The sequence below is a fragment of the Pithys albifrons genome, chromosome Z (assembly GCF_047495875.1).
Source record: "Pithys albifrons albifrons isolate INPA30051 chromosome Z, PitAlb_v1, whole genome shotgun sequence".
Classification (NCBI taxonomy): Eukaryota; Metazoa; Chordata; class Aves; order Passeriformes; family Thamnophilidae; genus Pithys; species Pithys albifrons.
In genome coordinates, this window is record NC_092497.1 from 81,946,578 (window position 1) to 81,964,472 (window position 17,895).

The 17,895-nt window shown below is 41.7% G+C and overlaps 1 protein-coding gene across 2 annotated transcripts in view; it reads right to left on the reverse strand.

The window, feature by feature from the left end:
• The window catches only part of PCGF3 (polycomb group ring finger 3), a 55,030-nt gene extending 40,761 nt beyond the window's left edge, over window positions 1-14,269 (reverse strand). Inside the window, exon 1 of one of the 2 annotated variants that reach the window (XM_071580889.1) lies at window positions 14,185-14,269. The gene's annotated coding sequence lies outside the window, so the exon portion shown is untranslated. The remainder of the gene's footprint in view (window positions 1-14,184) is intronic. The other variant, XM_071580888.1, reaches the window with a different exon arrangement.
• Window positions 14,270-17,895: the final 3,626 nt, after the last annotated feature.

Sequence of the window (17,895 nt, forward strand, 5' to 3'; positions counted from 1 at the left end):
AAACATCAAGTGACTTTCAGTTGTCATTTGAACTGATGGTGTGTATGTGCACTGATCGTTCTGTGACTCCACCATGCAAGATACCAGGGGCATGAAGGGTTCACCATGAAGAAGCAACAAGCCTTGTGGTCCTGTGGCATCAATTCCTAAAAACTTTAAGCTCCTGTGATCTTTGTCTTCCTCCTTCCCTTACACATGTATGTTTTAACTTGAAAAATCCTAATCCTACAATAAAAACACCTAGTTACCTTAAATGTTAAATGCAATTCTACAACCTGAGAAATCAACCTCAAAGGCCAGGAAATTGTGTATTCCTAGTGAGGAACTGTCTGATAAGCTGAATACCAGGATTTTCATCTTTCATCTGAAGTGGTTACAGATCTCTACCAGAAATAACAATTTTCCCTATTACCTGTTTCTGAAAAGGAGAGGAAAAATCTTCATATAATTGTCATAAGACAATTCCTCTTGCTATTTATTAAAAGGCATTTAAAAATTCAGGTTTTCAGTTACATGACTCCACTTATTGGTCCAGATATGCTGGCTCAGCAGTAAAACAGTAGCTGTCAAAACGGAAATCTGTAGTGTGAAGCCAGAAACTGCCAGTAGGTAAGAAATAGAAAGGTGCTACAATGCAGCTGAATGCACATTTTGCCAACAATCCCTTTTAAACATTCCTATGTAATTTAAGCCCAGATAACAGCACTCAATGGTTAACTAATCGAAACAAAACTTAAATATTTGGAAAGAGCTGAAAAACTACGTATCTATGCCCCTGGTTAAAGCAGTTCAGTGACCAAAGCTTTGAACTTCACAGATCTGTCCAATAATTGCCTCAGTGCTGCTACAACAGAGAACGAGCCAACATTGCTGGAACTGCCCCATAACTTGCAAATGGTTAGCAAGTATTCTGTACAGTTTCTGCATTAAGAGGTATAGACTGTAACTTACACTAAGTTAGCCACCTATGTACCATACAACTCAAACAATAAGGAGCCTTGCAAAACCATTCCCCTGCTCCTGAAACCCCAGGAGGGCTTTAGGATGCACTCTGCTCACACTTCTCCCATAATTATAACATTCAGCTCTTTCAGATATAAAGTGGAGCAATGACATAACAGTTACTCAGACTCCTCTGAACTCTTGCTGCTGCAGCTTTCTCACCTCAGACAAAATCCTCACTTCTGCAAATGTGAAAACAAACCTGAGTTTGCATTATTACTTAGTATTACATACCATATTTAACAGCATTTTAATTGAGCACAAAAACTGTTCAGTCCTCCACACTTCCAGCATCTGATTCTCTCAATTCCTAACTTGGGAGTCTTGAAACCTTTTTTTTTTTTTTGGAAAACACTTTTCACCTTTTTTCTCCTTCCAAAGAGATACAGTTGTAAAAGTGAAAACATGGAGGAAGGGCCACGAGAATGCAACACAGAATCCAGACCGTGTGATCTGGAACTTGCAGGTGTCAAAACACGAGCACCAGAATCTCTGTGCTGGTTTTGGCTCAGGTCATGTTCTTCACAGTGTCTAGCATGTGGCTGTGTTTTGGATTTGTGGTGAACACAGGGTTTATATATAGAGATGTTTTCATCACTGCTGAGCAGGGCTTACATGAAGCCAAGGCCCTTTCTGCTTTTTGTACTGCCAGCTGACAAGGAAGTTGGGAGTACCTGGGAGACTGGGAGGAGACACAGCGGGCACAGGTGACCAGACTGGCTAAAGGGTATTCCACACCCTCAAGTGAGGGGAAGAAGAAGGAACAAGCAACATTTGGAGTTATGGCTTTTGTCTTCCCCAGTAACCACTGTATGTGAAGGGGCCCTGCTCTTCTGGAGAAGTCTGAACACCTACCTGTCTGCCCATGGGAAGCACTGAATTCTTTGCTTTGCTTTGCATGTGTTATGTGGCTTTTGCTTTTCCTATTAAACTGCTTTTATCTCCACCCGCAAATTTTCCAGCATTTGCCCTTCTGATTCTCTCTCCTACCCTGCCAGCGGGGGAATGAGTGGCTGTGCGGGCCTTGGCTGCCAGCTGGGGTTAAACCATGACAGTCCTTTTTTGCACCCAGTGTCAGGCACAAAGGGCTCAAGATAATGACAGATTTGCCTGGGATGCACTAGACTGCATTTACAGCTGTTAGCGTTGTTTGGCTCGTAATCAGCAGGCTCCTATGCCTTCCATGGGGCTAGCTTTCCTGACTGTATACTAAGAGTACAGAGCTTGTTAGTGGCCACTCTTTGCTTTTGCTGCTTGCTCGATTCTGTACTGCTGATCACCTCACTGAACTGTGACTGGGAACGTTGTGATGACAGCAATGCCCCTGGCTTGGCAGGTGGGCAGGGTGCTGCTGATGTTTTGTGCTGCTGTTCTGGGCAGGCTGGAACTTGGGCCTGAACTTGAGCTGAAAGGACTGTGACATATGAATGAGACCAGTAGAGGAGAGATGTACCTGCAGCCCATGGAAGACCTCGTGCTGGACGGAGCAGCTGGATGCCCGAGGGAGGATGTGACTCCCTGTCTTTCATTCAGATACCATTCGTTACGTGTGACAAACTTCCCGGGAAAGACAGTGGGCAGTCAGTCACACTGCTGAAGGCATTTCCATCAACTGCAACTGAGCTGCAGAACTGTCCAGAAACTGTGAGACTCTCTCTTCATCACCTCTTCAAAAAACCCTCAGGGTGATCTGCCCTATGCAGAACCAACTCTTGCCAACCTTACAAAAGCAGGGGAAAAAAACAGCAACCTGGAGAAATCAGGCCTAGCAGAACTCTCCTTTTCCCCCTTTGTACTCATGTAAATCGTAATCAAAGAACAGACCTCAATGTAAACAGCCTTTAAAATGAAGACTGCCATTAGAGGGACAGGAGCATGTAAGCTTGTAGCAGAAGAAGGAATAGTTGAATTAGGAAACAAATGGACGCATTAACAGTTAACAGAAAGGAGAGTGAAAAACAATAGTTTGAACAAAGAAGGATTATTAAGACAGGGAAAACAAACTTGAATTCATTGAATAAGCACATAAAAACATTCCTCCAGTACAGTAACTCCAGTATTTTAAACTGAGCTTATTTTGACATGCTGACCATACCACACTTACCATAGTAAATCAGAACAGAATCATAAAGAGCAGTCCTGATATTCTAACCTAGCCATAACACTTTTTTGCCTTTACAACTTTTCAGTAATTAGGTGCTTTATCCATCAGAACCAGCAAACAGCACAGAGGTTTGAAAGTACCTGCTACCAAAATGCAGAAGACATTCATAACTAGATTTCATCCGCCGTGTTTCTCACATTCCGTATGTTCTGTATTTGTCTTACTGTGTTAGCATTTGGGATCAGTCCCATTTCAAGAGGGAAAGATTCCACTCATACTTGTGGCAGAAATTATGACGGAGACATGAGCCTGGCACCTCTGAAGTTTTCTTAAGCTGCTATGTGTGGTCATGTAAAACTACACTTTCAAGTCTGAATGACTTCAGTTAACGACTGAAGATTGCTCCACCTTCCCAGTTCAAAATGGTTCACAACATTCTCAGCAGGATAACAGAGTTTAAAAACTTGTATAGAAATAATTATACCTTTAAAGGGCTCACATTCCATTTATTTTCATTTCCTTCTCACCATTACATCTAGTGTTCTGTACACATGTAGGAATGGAGGGAAGAAGTTAAATGTCTAGCAAATAAAAATAGGCATTATCCTCCACAATGAAATGACTGTTCACAGAAAAAATATCTGCAATTATCACTTTTTTTTTTGTTTGGTTTGGTTTTAGTTCAGGGGTTTGTTTTGGTTTTGTTGGTTTGTTTGTTTGTGGTTCTGCTTTTATGTTTAACTGACAATGTTGCAGTAAGGAAATATTTCCAAAGTTTAACTGTTAAGGTTTTTTTCACTGCATAATCTAATGTGTCACACTTCAAGAAAACCTCATAGTACATACAGAGTATCATTCTATCATTCTAAACTTTGCATCAAAGAACAGGTAGTTTTGCAAACTCTGACCAAAATGAAGAGCAAGACCATTACATCACTATCTCCTCTGCCGGTGCCTTAACACTGTAACATGACACAAGTTTAAAGGACAAGGACTCCAGTCAGAAAAACCCAGTGGACAACAACAGCATGAGAGACTTCAGCACCTACGACTGAATTCTTTGCTGTGACCTAATCACTGCTGTGACATTTGCTGGTTTATTAAAAACAGAGACACTTTGGTCAGCGGCAGGCAAGAGCTGAAAGGTCTAAATTATTAAGGCAACAAAATAATCTCACTATGAGGCAAGCTCCACTTGTGCATGGGTCCTGACAACCTCACTTCTGTAGTTTTAGAAATCAGGAAATTAGAGGCTGCAACTGTCCGTCCCCCCCTTGCTAGAGAAGAAAATTCCTTACACATCAGGTACAGAATATTAGCACAATTCACTGAAGAAGACAACTTTTATGGTAGTGTATGCTTAATGCAGCAGAAGAGCAGGGAGAAAACTCTTCAGGAAGAAGGGCAGGTTTCATGAGAGCTAGATCCACCAACTTGTCTGACAGACAAAATTCTCAACTGTTTTCATTACAGCAGACATTAGTAAGATCTCTCAAAATTATAGTCTGTATTCAGATTCACTAAGATTTATACTATAATCAGGAGAGCCAAGAAAACATTTGCTAAATTGGCAAACTAACTGCTTAACCAAATCTCAAAGAAAGTAAGCAATTACTACTTTCCCTTACTACAAGTAACTCAGCATCTGCTGCAGCACTAACAAAAGACTCACGTGCTTCAGCTTAGCAGAAGCTTCTCTTTCCAGCCCTGCCCATAGCAATTTTACCATACATGCAAGTCTGTCTCTCTGGGGGCAGACGTAGAAAGCACATACTTGAAGAAAAGTTAAATTGCTCTTCCCTATCTAGTCCTGTAATGGTACTCTACAGTTTCTAGAATACTTTGGGTTTAGTCCATCAACAAGTTGAAGGCAGCTCTGCATTTAGATCTTGCACAGAGGTCTTTGCAATCCCTTAAGCACTGATGTCAGCATTTATAGGTAATGGAAGATTGCTAGTGAAAATAAAGAAGTTGATACAGAAAACAGATAGCTCGCCAGCGAGCTCTTGCCAACTTCAAGTAACAAAGAGCACTAACAGAAAGGTGAAACAAAGTAATAGACTCAGTAAAAAATAAAATCTGTAGAAGAATTAAACAGTACATCAAGTTTTTGAGGTTTTCATGGAAAACTAATATGAGAGCAGAGAAATAACAATGAAATGGCTTTCATGCCACAAGGAGTCATGACAGCATTTCACATGGACATAATGGTTCTATTACATACTGCACAACTTTACCACTTCACGACAGAAGATCAGAAAGCTGCAAAGAAAGCAATGTCAAGTCTTCCATTAACTAAAGCTTTTTGTATTTATGTCTTACTCATTCTGTATGAAAAGGTATCCATCATTAGAAACATCACTAAACTTACAGACTAATCAGAGGATTGATAATTAGCATTCAAAGCTGTTACCAACAAAAGTGTTTAGCCCCACACTGATAGAAACTATTCAAATACTGTAGAAAGAAAATATTCTCTGAAAAGGCTCAGCCTAAACAGGGACTGACAGTCCATGCAAGGAATGAGTAAATAAATAAACACTATCTCTGCTACTTATCATAATAATTCTATTCCAGGTATACTTTAGAGTTTCCCCACAGGGATTTTTAAAAGTAAAATCCCTTTTCTAGACTCTTATTGCTTCCTACAACAAATTTCAAACACTAGATGGATGTGTGGCGTTCAGTAAAAGAGAAGAAAATCTTTCAGTGCAAAATATTAACTACTGAAGCCTGCTAGTAGCATCTACAGGCCTGAATTTCCTTCCTCTCTGCAACTCACTGAGAACTCCTTTTGGAGACTGAACTGCCCTGAGACAATCAAAACAGCTTACCAACATTAATATAAAGGCAGTATTTCCTTCCAGAGATGATATGTGCACTGAGACTGTCTCCCTCCATTCTTCAAAACACAGCTCAATAATCATCACAATAAACATGCATCAGTAGAAGTTTGGCTGACGAGGCCAGAAAGCACCATGGCTCACAGAGATCTCACAACAGCAAATCTGGAGCATCAGAAAGACTTTTTGTTCTCAGGATTGACCATGTGTAGATTCTCTGCATACTCAAAAGAAGTATTTCAGGGGGCTGGGGGAGTGGAACCAAGCTCGTTCCTTTGGTTTTGGATTAAAGCTGGAAGAAGAGAGCTGAATTTTGGGGTTTTTTCAAGTTGAATGCTAAAATTGTCAAACTCTGCAGATAAAGGAAAAGCAGCTCATCTTCCTTGGTCTTCACTCCTTCAGTGAATACACTTTATGGTAACATCAGGCCTAATAATGGAGACTATAGAAGAGGATTCCAGAACCTTTCCACATATGATTATACTCTGGATTTCCCCATTCTGAAGATCAAACAAATGTTTATGACACTTTCAAACACCTCCAGAAATTCAATTTGCTGTCAATTCCTGCTTGTGGCTGGAGAATAAATGCCCTGACAGAGCACCACCTTTGAAAGCCTTCCTGAGGTTCCAATATGAAAGTCATTTGACCCATCTGGTGGAGTGATGGAGAGAGGAACCGAAACCTGGGGACAGCATGCACTTTCTCTTCCCAAAGGAAAGTAGCAAAAATAATTCATTTGAAGACCATAATCCCTTTACATACTTGATCACAGAATAGCTTATATACAGAATTAGTCCTACACTTATTTCCATATCGTGGCATTGAAAATTCGGTAAGCAAGAAGGGCAGGGAAAATACAACTTTGTTCAAAAAAACAAAAAAACCCACCAAAACCAAAGGGAAACAAACCATGGCATTATCCTGCCTGTATGTGCAAAAATTCATCCAAATTCAAGCTGCTGTTAGTCAGAAAATCATAATTATGCAATGTAAGAGCTATTATTTTTTAGGAAAAATAACCTTACATAATTTGAGTAACTGTCACAGAGTACAGCAAACGAATCCAGACTGACAATTTCCGGTGGCATCACTTATAACTAAAAAGTTACATTAAAAACTACTGCAACTAACATGGCCCTGAAAACTAAAGTGAACTGAAGAAAACTGCCCCATTAGCTACCCAGAATCCTTTTACCAGGTCTGCTGCCATTTGTGCTACCTCAGACACAAGCCCATACAAGTCTAGACTACTTCTCTTGTGACCAATGCTCAAAGAAAGGATGAATGAAGCACTTCACTAATGTGAACACAAGTCTTCTGAAATAGGTACAGAATAACCTGATCTTTGGAGGGATTTCTACCTCATTCTACTCAGTCGAGAAAGAGAATTACATTAGAAACACAAAATTAAACTGGTAAGCAAATGAACTATTTACTCTGGTGCCACCAAACATAGCACTACTATTAACAAGTATATGTGTTATTAAAAAGCACACTTCATTTGAACTCCTCTTAGTCAATAACAGTTACATTGAAACTTTCAGTAAAATAAGGTATTACCACAATATTTCAATGACAGAAGAAGTATGGATGGATTTTCCAGGGGAAAAAATACAAAAATACTGGTCATTTCTCTGCAATTTGTCTGAGAACTTTCTTCTACCAAGATTTTAACTAAAAATTTGTAAAATAATCATGCTTTTTATGGTAACCCTATATAAAAAGCATGATCTTAAAGCATAAATTGATTTAGATGCAAGGCTACTTTGCAATCAGTTTAAGAAAACTGCTACAGGAAAAGATAATTAATTATTTCATTCAACAACTTAAACAAATGCATGCAAATGTTACTAAAAAAGGTAAGTCAACACTTACAGTATCTCTAAGATCATGGATTTCACTCATGTAATGTTTTTACCAATCTCTTTGCACACCCAAGAACTTTCCCACAAGTGCAGACTTTTGCACAGGACTAGAGCAACTTACACTTGAGGATAAGAAATTCTAAGTGAGCATTGAACAAGTGGTGGAGTCATGCTTGCTTTCTCTAAAAGAGATTCAGTAAAGCTTAAAAAACACAGTAAACAACCAGCTAGAACATTGCTAAAGAAACAAAGACTAATCACTTGCCATAGCACTGCAGCTGGGGAGGGCTTTCCTACGTGCAGACAGAAGCAATCATGTAAACTCAGTACATTAGTTTGGGGTCCACACCTTAGGAGGAAAGGAGCAACTTCAAAGACGAAAAAAAAATTCAAGCATTACGAAGACTGATTTGAATACAATGTGTTTGCACTCTTATTAAGTGAGCAAATAGTATTAGAAGTATCTTTAACAGATACAGATTTAACAAAAGCTACACTTTGAAGTGTATTTTGATACAGAAACCGTGGCCTATGCATTCTTAGCACTGTGCATGACCAGGTACTTAAACAAGCACACAAAAATTTCCTTACCTCGTCCTATTTTGAATCCTGAAATCAATATATTTTAGACAAAAATATAAATGAAACAAAAGCCAGATATTATCACCATGAAATAGTATGAAATACAACCATCTGAAATGCAGGGTTAAGATGCCAGATCATTCTGACCTTATCACCAAGGCAGAACTTAAACTACCAAATGTCTCTAAGTGATCTTTTTCCTCTGAAGGAACAAAGCATAACACTATGTTAAAAAAACCAAACACCTGATAAACAAAAAACACACAAAACCAACCAAAACTCCCAAACCTAATAAAAATTCCATTCCTCAAATTTATTCTACTGACTGCCAGTGCTTAGTACAACAAATAAATTTTTTATAATAAAGACCCCCATTTTGTCTGAGAAGCTGAAATTGGGCAGTGTCCTTTAACTAAGTAATCAACTGGCCTCTGTTTTTTATGCCAATCTGTGATTCAAATTAATAGTTCAGATACAACAAGAAATGTCAGAGAGTTACTCAAAGAGTATACAAGGTAGCCAGCTGTATTGGAGCTCTTGGCTTGTTCTTTCAGGTCACAAGGTAGACACAAATGTACAGCACAACACATTACCTGAAAAACTCATAAACACTGCACTGACCTGTTTCCATGAATAAATGACACTTATGGTAAACAATCACCATACTCATGTCTGCATGCATACTGCAAAAGCATTACACAGACGACCTGCTCCGGCACAACATTACTCATAATCACAGAAAATTTGCATTATATACATATAGCACCTGTGATGTTACTGGATAATAATTAACTAAAGATAATATACACTGTCTGGCTACGTGGAGAGCAAAAAAATGGTTCTTAAATAAAAGTGAAAAGACAGCCGTCTGCAAGTCAAGAAATAACATCATTCTGGTGACCAGAAAAAACAAAACTTTTCATCTCTTAATTAAGCAAATACTGCACATCATATCCTTACTGACACCAAACGTACACAGAATGCTTTCTGTCTTAAAAGAAAATGAATTTATGCTACTCACAAAGGAACAATTTCCAACAACAAGGACAATCTCAGTTTCAAATGGGAAGGATCCTTATTGCTGCCAAAGCCTTTTCAATGTAGACAAAGTTCCAGGTTATTGTCAGTTATGAAGTCAGACTATAACACAGTTATCTCTTAAGTTCATCCCAAATAAACTGCCACAGGGATAAGTCTCCTCCTTGCCACTTTGCAGAGATGGAAGGTAATGGCAGACATACTTTAAGTAAGTTCTTCTACTGTCAGCAAAACTACAAAAAAGATTGGTTTCCACACTGGTGTATTTATTTCTTCCTTAAAATCTCACCCTGCATTATAGTAATGAAACCATTCATACCTTGAATTTCTCAGTTCTCATCTCTACCCCCTCAACAATTTCTTCCACTGGCTCCATCAACTTGTAATTGTGATTTAAAAAGAGGCAGTCATAACTGTGAGAACACTCGTCTTCTGGCACAAAGAACAAGTAACTTGAGCTCACCACAGTTCGTCATTTCCCCTACTTTTGAATGATCTGTACCACCCCCTAATCTGAAAAGTATGTGCTGTGTTTGTCAAAAAAATAAAGAGACCCTTAAGTTCCTACATACAGTTTGAAGTTTCTAGTATGCTTCCTATTAAGGAGAAAGAGGTGAAAAGAGAACTTAGTGCTGGTAAGTTCCAGTGCTGGCTCTCCCCTATGACTGCAAGATTTCAGGCCTCTCAGTAGCAAACTTCAATCACTTTCAGTAGCAAATAAGGCTTTCAGACTCATTAGTTCTCACCACACTGGGTATTTCACTTTCATAGTCTGTTGATTTAAGTATAGGTGAATGTAATCCATAAAATTAACTTGACAAAATCTAATTCTAAGCCCATCAGCAAGGCAAAAGCAGCAGCAGCAGCAGCAACTGAGGTATATCTGGGGGCAAACATTAGATCAAACAGTACAGGGGGGTTCCCAAGCTCAGGGACTCCCAAGCAACAACCCAGAGGCCTGTCTGGACATGGAAGCCCTTGCAAACTAATCAGGCTGGGGGATGAAAACATCGAGAGCAGCCCTGCAAAGAAGGAACTGAGGTGTTGGTGGATGAGAGGCCGGAACATGACAATATTCAGCTGCAGCCCAGAAAGCCAATTGTATCCTGGGCTGCACCAAAAGCAGCGTGGCCAGCGGGGTGAGAGAGGGGACTGTGTCCCTCTGCTCTGCTCTGGTGAGACCCCACCTGGAACACTGCATGCAGCAAAGGAAGGACACTGACCTGCTGGACCAAGTCCAGAGCAGAGCATCAAACTGATTAGAGGGATGGAGCACCCGGAAAGGCTGAAAGAACTGGGATTGTTCAGCCTGGAAAAAGAAGGCTTCAGGGTGACCTAACTGCAGACTACAAGGGAGCCTACATGAAAGCTGGAGAGGGACCTTGCAAAAGGCGGTGTATTGACAAGACAAGGGACATTGGATTAAAAATTAGAGCAGATTTAGACATTAGGTGGCAGTTCTTTGCTGTGAGGGTGGTGAGGCACTAGGACAGGTTGTCCAGGGAGGTTGTGGTTGCTCCACTCCCGGAAATGTTCAAGGCCGGGCTGGACAGGTCTCCCAGCAACCTGGTCTGATGTCCCTGCCCACGGCAGAAGGGTTGAAACTAGAGTATGTTTAACATCCCTTCCAATCCAAACCATTCTATGATTCTATGAATTTAGATAAAATCAGCATGGTTTTTCTTGGCACTTCAGAGCAAACCACCATTTTTGGTGTCTTCTCATGTAGCAATGAAACTGTGTTACATATCACAATGAAGACTGCTTTGACCACAGAACAACCTGTTTCTTTTTTCACTTTCACCACATATATGACTTCCACATACTAGCTAGACTTGCAGTCAAGAACAAAAAGTAAAAAGCAAACTTTCATTTTAAAAAGGGAGGTGCAAGGAATACAAAACTGTAAGTTTACATCAAGAAAGAGCTTCAAAATGAGTATTAGCTAAAAGACATGGGCAGTTTCTGCCTGCCTTGACTACTGCAATCAAACTGCCATAAGCAGATTTTCCTCTACATTTTCTTTACATATGACAGCAAACCTAACCTGGCCAATCAGAGAAGTTTCAACTATCACTGAACATCTTTACTAGCAATGGAAAAAAGAGACCAGAGTTTAGAATAATAAACTCTCAGGAATGCTGACAGTCTTACATCCACCGCATCTCCAAATACTATTACAGGCTTCATTTAGTAATTCTGATTCAACACAGGTGCTAAATGGTCAACAGGTCCTTAGCAAAACACAGAGAAGACATCTTTACACTTTCTTATAAGCTGGTATCATATCTTAAGACAGTAGCTGAAGAGTGAAATGATATCAATATGTATCCACTCCATTGGTAACATCTGGCTCAGAGCTTGAAATGGAAATGCTTCTATTTCTTACAGTGTTTCCCAGAGACTTAAGGAATTTAATCTGGAGTTCTTTCAGTCCTGGGATATCATTACCTGACAAAAACTAAAAAGGTCACGCCACCTAGATTAAAGAGCCACACATAAAAAATGAAATGCAAGCTGTTAAAGCAAATGTAGAATGACTCTTCACATGAAAACTTACCTATATCTCCAGTACAAAGCTTTGAGATGACCTCCTCTAAATCACAGAAGTAGACAGGGGAAGTAAGACCAGGACAGCTGCAGTGACTGAAAGCTGTACTTCACAGTCTCTTAGTAGCAGAAATCCTTCCTAGCACAGTAATTAATTTCTACCATTCTAGGCATTAATATTAGGCTTGGATAACTACAAACTCTAAGTTGACTTTATGACAACACTTACAAGTGCTAAGTCTTGATTTTCTATGGTGACAGCAGAGCAGCAAGATCAAGGTGGCCAGATCAGTCCACAGAGAGAAATCAAACAGTTTCTCCTCAAAAAGTGGTTTATGAAATGCTGTATTTTCAAGCTTTCTGTCACAGCACAGTTATGCATCCCTAGAAAATTGCCTAACCCTCTCCTAATGCATCCTACATGTTTCCACCAAGCACCTTTGGGTTTGCACAGGTTCTGTATTCTCTGAAACATTCCCAAATTACCAACAAATACAACTTAAAAGAAATAGCAATGCCACTGAAAGGGTACAAGATTTCTGTTTCTATTCACCTTGTTACCAAACAAAGAATTTTATTAATTTCAGAGACTTTTATGAGGTACATGATGAGTTGAGTATTGCAGTCGAGATTCTCATGTGACTTGTCACTAAAAGAGCAAACGGAAAAATTCCCAAGTATCCTGCACAACAATAATCAAAAATAATTTTTAAAAATCATGATATGCAGTAGTAAAAAAGACTCATAACAACTTATTTAACACATGCCTAATTTATGCTGTATAAAGAAAATCAATCTACAATGGAAGACTGTAGATTGGGATGGTCCTCAAAACACAAAGGCTCATCTCAACTTTTTTTCTAAATTCAAAGCTTTTCATCCACAAACAACTCTTCTGTGAAACCCATGAAGACAATTACACGGCATTATTTTCCAAAATCCAAAAAAGTATTTTCAGAATGTTCCAGAGCATGTACAGGTAATGAAACATAATTTCTTGAACTGACTTCTCAGATCCATGTGTTTCATACAGATATCAGGAAAGGACTAAACTGATTTGACAGAAAGTATCCATAGAATAACAGTTTTGTAACAATTAAACGAAAAAGAAAAATGCAAACATGTGAAGTAAGCAAAGAACATCCAAGTATTTCAGTACTAGTAATAACCCACACTCCAGTGCGCATTACTAACTTTGGGACAAGCTGAACTTTCCACGCGGGACACTGAAGGAATACCCAACACTTTTAGACTAGAAGTGACAAATGACAAATGTGGCAACACCACAACTCATTAGAAATCAGTGGTTTAAAAAACTATCAGAACTTTTTAATATGAAATACACATGCATGTATATATATGCGTGTGTGCATATATATGTATGTATGTCCTTAGACGTGAAAGCAAGTCAAAGCACCACAATTCCATATTTTACCCGTGAATTAAATTTATTTCCCACTTCTCACGACTTCAGATCCCAGACACCCAACAGTGGAGCTACATACCTGCACGGCTGAGGTCGCACACCCAAGGGACGTGTCCCCTCTATTCTCCAGCTTACTGGAAACGCCAAATACACCCCTTTCCTCAAAGAGCCCTTTCTCCCTAAGCCGTAGGGTTTTGGAGCCTTCTCCAGACCCCCACACAAACAGGCAACTCCTCCCGAGGGTAGGAAGGTGTGGGGCGGGCGGGGGGTGTTGTGGTTTCCTTTCCTCCAGCAGCCAAGGGCCACCTTGCCCCGCCTCAGGACGGGGACCCCCCGCAGGACGGGGACCCCCCGCAGGACAGGGACCCCCCGCAGGACGGGGACCCCGCCTCAGGACGGGGACCCCGCCTCAGGACGGGGACCCGCTGCCCCGGCCGGGGCTCCCTGACGCGTGAGGGGCGTTCCGGGAGGGGAACCTCACAGCACCCCGACACCGCCCGTGGCCACCTCCGCCCGCCCCGAAAGTTAAAGTGCAGCCCCCCAGCCCCGGCCCGCTCCTCCGCAGCCCCCCTCAGCGCCACGGGGGGGGCGGGGGGAGAAGACCCTCGCCCTGCAAGCCCCACACGCGTCCCTACCCCGCGGCCCCCACGGAAAATACCCCGCGGAGGGCGGGGGATGGTGGGCCCGCCCCGCCCCCGAGCCCCTCGGCTGCCCCCCAGCCCCTCGGCGGGGCAAAGCCCGGACCCCTCCGGCACCTCGGCCCGCACTGACCTGCCGGGGGGAGGCGCGGCCGCCGCTCGGGGCTCCAGCGGGCGCTCCCCCCGCCGCCGACCCTGCGCGCCCCGGCCCGTCCTTCCCCGGGAGCCACCGCAGAGCAGGGGGCAGAGGAGTCGGGAACGCGAGGCGGAGGGACGCACCGGCCTTTCTTCCCTTTCGCAAGAAAATTAACAGGGAGGAAAAAAGAAAAAAAAAAAAAGAAAAAGAAAAAAAAAAGGGGGAATTTAAGGGCTCGGCCCGGAGTTTAAAACAAAGAGGCGGAAATAGCCGAGTGCGGCCCGAGCAGAACCGAGCGGGGGCGCCGCGCTCGCGGCGCATGCGCGAGGGGCGCTCACCCGGGCACGGCGCCGGCCGCCCCCTCCTCCTCCTCCCTCGGGCAGAGGGGCCGGGAAAGGGGTCCCGAGGCCCCCGGCAGGCCTGGAGCTCATCGCCGTACCGGCCACGGAGTCACAGACTGTTCTGAGCTGGACGGCTCGCACAGGGATCGTCGAGTACAGCTCCTGGCCCTGCACAGGACCATCCTCAAGAGACGCCATGTGCCCGAGAGCATTGTCCAAACGCTTCTTGAACTCTGTCAGGATTGGTGCTGTGACCACTGCCCTAGGGAGCCTGTTCAGTGCCCAACTACTCTCTGTGTGAAGAATCTTTTTTTAATACCCAACCTTATCTTTCCCTGATACAACTTCAGGCCATTCCCATCGTTCCAGTTACTGGTCATCAGAGAGTAGAGATCCGTGCCTGTCCCTTCTCTTCACCTCACAAGGAAGTTGTAACTGCAGTGAGGTCTCCCCTCAGCCTCCTCCAGGCTGAGTAGACCAAGTGACCTCAACTGCTCCTCCTGCGGCTACTCCTCAAAGCTGTTCCCCTCCTTTGGATGCTCTCTAACAACTTCTCTTTCCTCTACTGTGGTACCCAAAAATGCCCACAATATTCAAGGTGAGGCCTCACCAGCAAAGAGCAGAAGTAGTATGTCCCTGGGGTGCCTGGCCATGAAAATTCCATCCAACTGTAAGCAGGAGTGTGAGGTCAGTGAAGGTGGTTGGCTCTTCAGCAGGATGTGGCTCTGCAGTGCTCCAAGCTGCCTCCTCTCTCTCAAAGGTTTTCCTCAAAAGCACGCAGGTGTGTTTTCAATCAATGAGCGCAGAAACTTGAATTGGAACTGGGCAGGAGGTGAAACTTGAATAGAAATATTGGTGGCAACACACAACTGGATGTCAAACTTCAGGTGACTCAAAACACTCCAGCTGGTGAAATGGCAAAGTTTCTGCCTTCCCAAAGATGTAAGGTCTTAGGTCAAGGAGTGTGCACAGAGCTTGGGAAGCCCATTCTAAGTTCAAGTTCATACCAACTAGCTGAATTCTAAACTTGTAAAGAAAAGTACTTAAAAATTCCCCTGTCCAAACTGTTAAGATACCAAAACAGTCTTTACCATTCCCATATATGCCTATTTTCTTGAATAAAGCACAAAGGTAGCTAATAAAATCAATAAAGCACAAAGTAGACAAATATATGACAGAAATTGTTCTAATTTAAGACTAACCATAATACAGTGCTCAGAAACAACAACATTGAGAACAAATATTTCCAGTAATTCGTCAGAGCAATAAAACTATATCGATCTGTAGGTCCAGACTGTTTGCATCCAATAGTGCTGAAAGCAGGTTGGTGCTATTGCAAGGCTGCTCCCCAACTATAACCTTTTCAAGGTCACAGTGACCAGACGAGTCCAGTACTGGAGAATGGTAAATATTTCACCTATCCTTGAAAACAGAAAGAAAGGTAATTCAGGGAACTACAGCTCCACTTTTTGGTCTCTGAAAAAATCATGGCGTAATCAAAGACCTCATAGCTGGGCTCAAACATCTTGCAGCCTGAAATCGAAGAAGCCAAACATTGACCAGCTTTTGTCTTCCACACAGATGTATCATGAACAAATCCTATGAGTATCCTACTCTTAGGGGAAATGTCTGTGAGATTTGGGTGTTATCAGAACACATACACAGAATGGATCAGTTTGGAAGGGACCTCTGGAGATCACCCAAGACAGCCTCCCTGCTCAAAGGAGAGTAAGGCAGAGCATGCACTGTTTTTCCTTTAGTTATCACCAGACCAAGTGCTGCCATTCTCACTTTGTAGGTTCTGTATGAACATCCTTCTTGCTCAGGAACCACTGGAAAACAATCTTCTGAATGTTAATTTTATCACCACTACATTCTGACTTCAGAGATGTGGTCTATTAATCCTCTGGTGTAAAAAAATAGACCTAGAGGTCCCTTATAGGAGGATATGGCTGCATAGATGACAGACCAATCAATCAGTGAAACTGGCTTGGCAAGACACAATTTGAAGGTTCACTGCCCAAGAAATTCAGACATTCTGACAATTCAGACAATTAATCAGCATTTGATTGGGTGTACTTTGGTTTAAGCATAATACATAAGAGTTTTTAACTCCATATCTGTTTTGTAACCTCCTTCATCTGTAAAATAGTAGGATATTTCTCTTTCTTTCAATAACTTTTAGTTCTTTGGGTTTTGGAGAATTGATATCTCTCCCCCTTTTGTCCCTGCTAGAGAATTCATAAAGCATGCTCTCAGTCTCTAGCTGAACAGTTTTATTCCTAAACTGATCTGCAGCATTTTTTGTAGGATAGAAGGATGCCATAAAACTCAGAGAGATTTAAACCCAAGAGATAGATATTTAACTATAACCTCGACCATTCCAACACACTTGAGCTCTTCAATCCTCACAGTTACTTGGGTTTCAAGTTCCTCCATTTCCCATGGGAAAAAAAAATCCTTCATTTTCTCTCTAATCTCAAAATCAAATAAATGAGGTTCATTCTCTAGCCAAATCCACTCAACTGTACGAGACAAACTGATGCAGCAATCATTTGAAAAAGATGAAATAGCAAATACAAGCCATTTAAGTATCTCTAGATTAACAAATATTCCCACTGCTAAGTGAAAGATTGTTATGGATTTAGTCAAGTAGGCCAAGAAGTTAGGCTTTAAAGTTCAAACCAGACCTGAAATTGTCAGCTGACTTGAGCTGAGCTGGGCTGGCTAACAGCTGACTTCTTCTAGCCAATAATATTGTATTTCATACCATACTACATCATCTCAGAGGGTGTAAAATCCAGTGTGTGGGAGTGGCTTAGTTAGTTCCACTATGGCTGGAGTACAGAGAAGACTTCTGCAGTTGTTCTCTTCTCTTAGGCCCTGCTCCTGCTGCTGCTACATCGTATTTTGTTTGGGTTCAGGGAAGTACAAATATTTTGTTGTTATACTTTCTCTTTCTTGCAGGGTGTCTTTTAGAGTACTTATAGATTTAGAGTAATACACTTTGTATTAACTGGGGAGTGGGAAGTTATTTCTTGTTATACTATACATAACTTGTGTAAGTGTGTGTTATATTGTAGTTTTCTCTTGATTTTTTCTGTATAAATACATGTAGTTAGTTTCAGCATAAACCTGATTTGAGGGGTTTTTTTTCCTCTCCCTCTTCTTTTCCCCTTAGCTGGTTGGGGGGACGAGGAACCGTTTTCACTCTGTCCTGGACAAGTTGGCATTTTGCCAGCTCAACCCAAGACAAAGATTAACACTGCTGCCAGAGCACATAACTATTAGCAAGCCATTAGAAACTTCCAGTTATGAATTCTCCTTCACCAAAGATCTTTTAGTGGTCCAAAGATGAACATTAGAT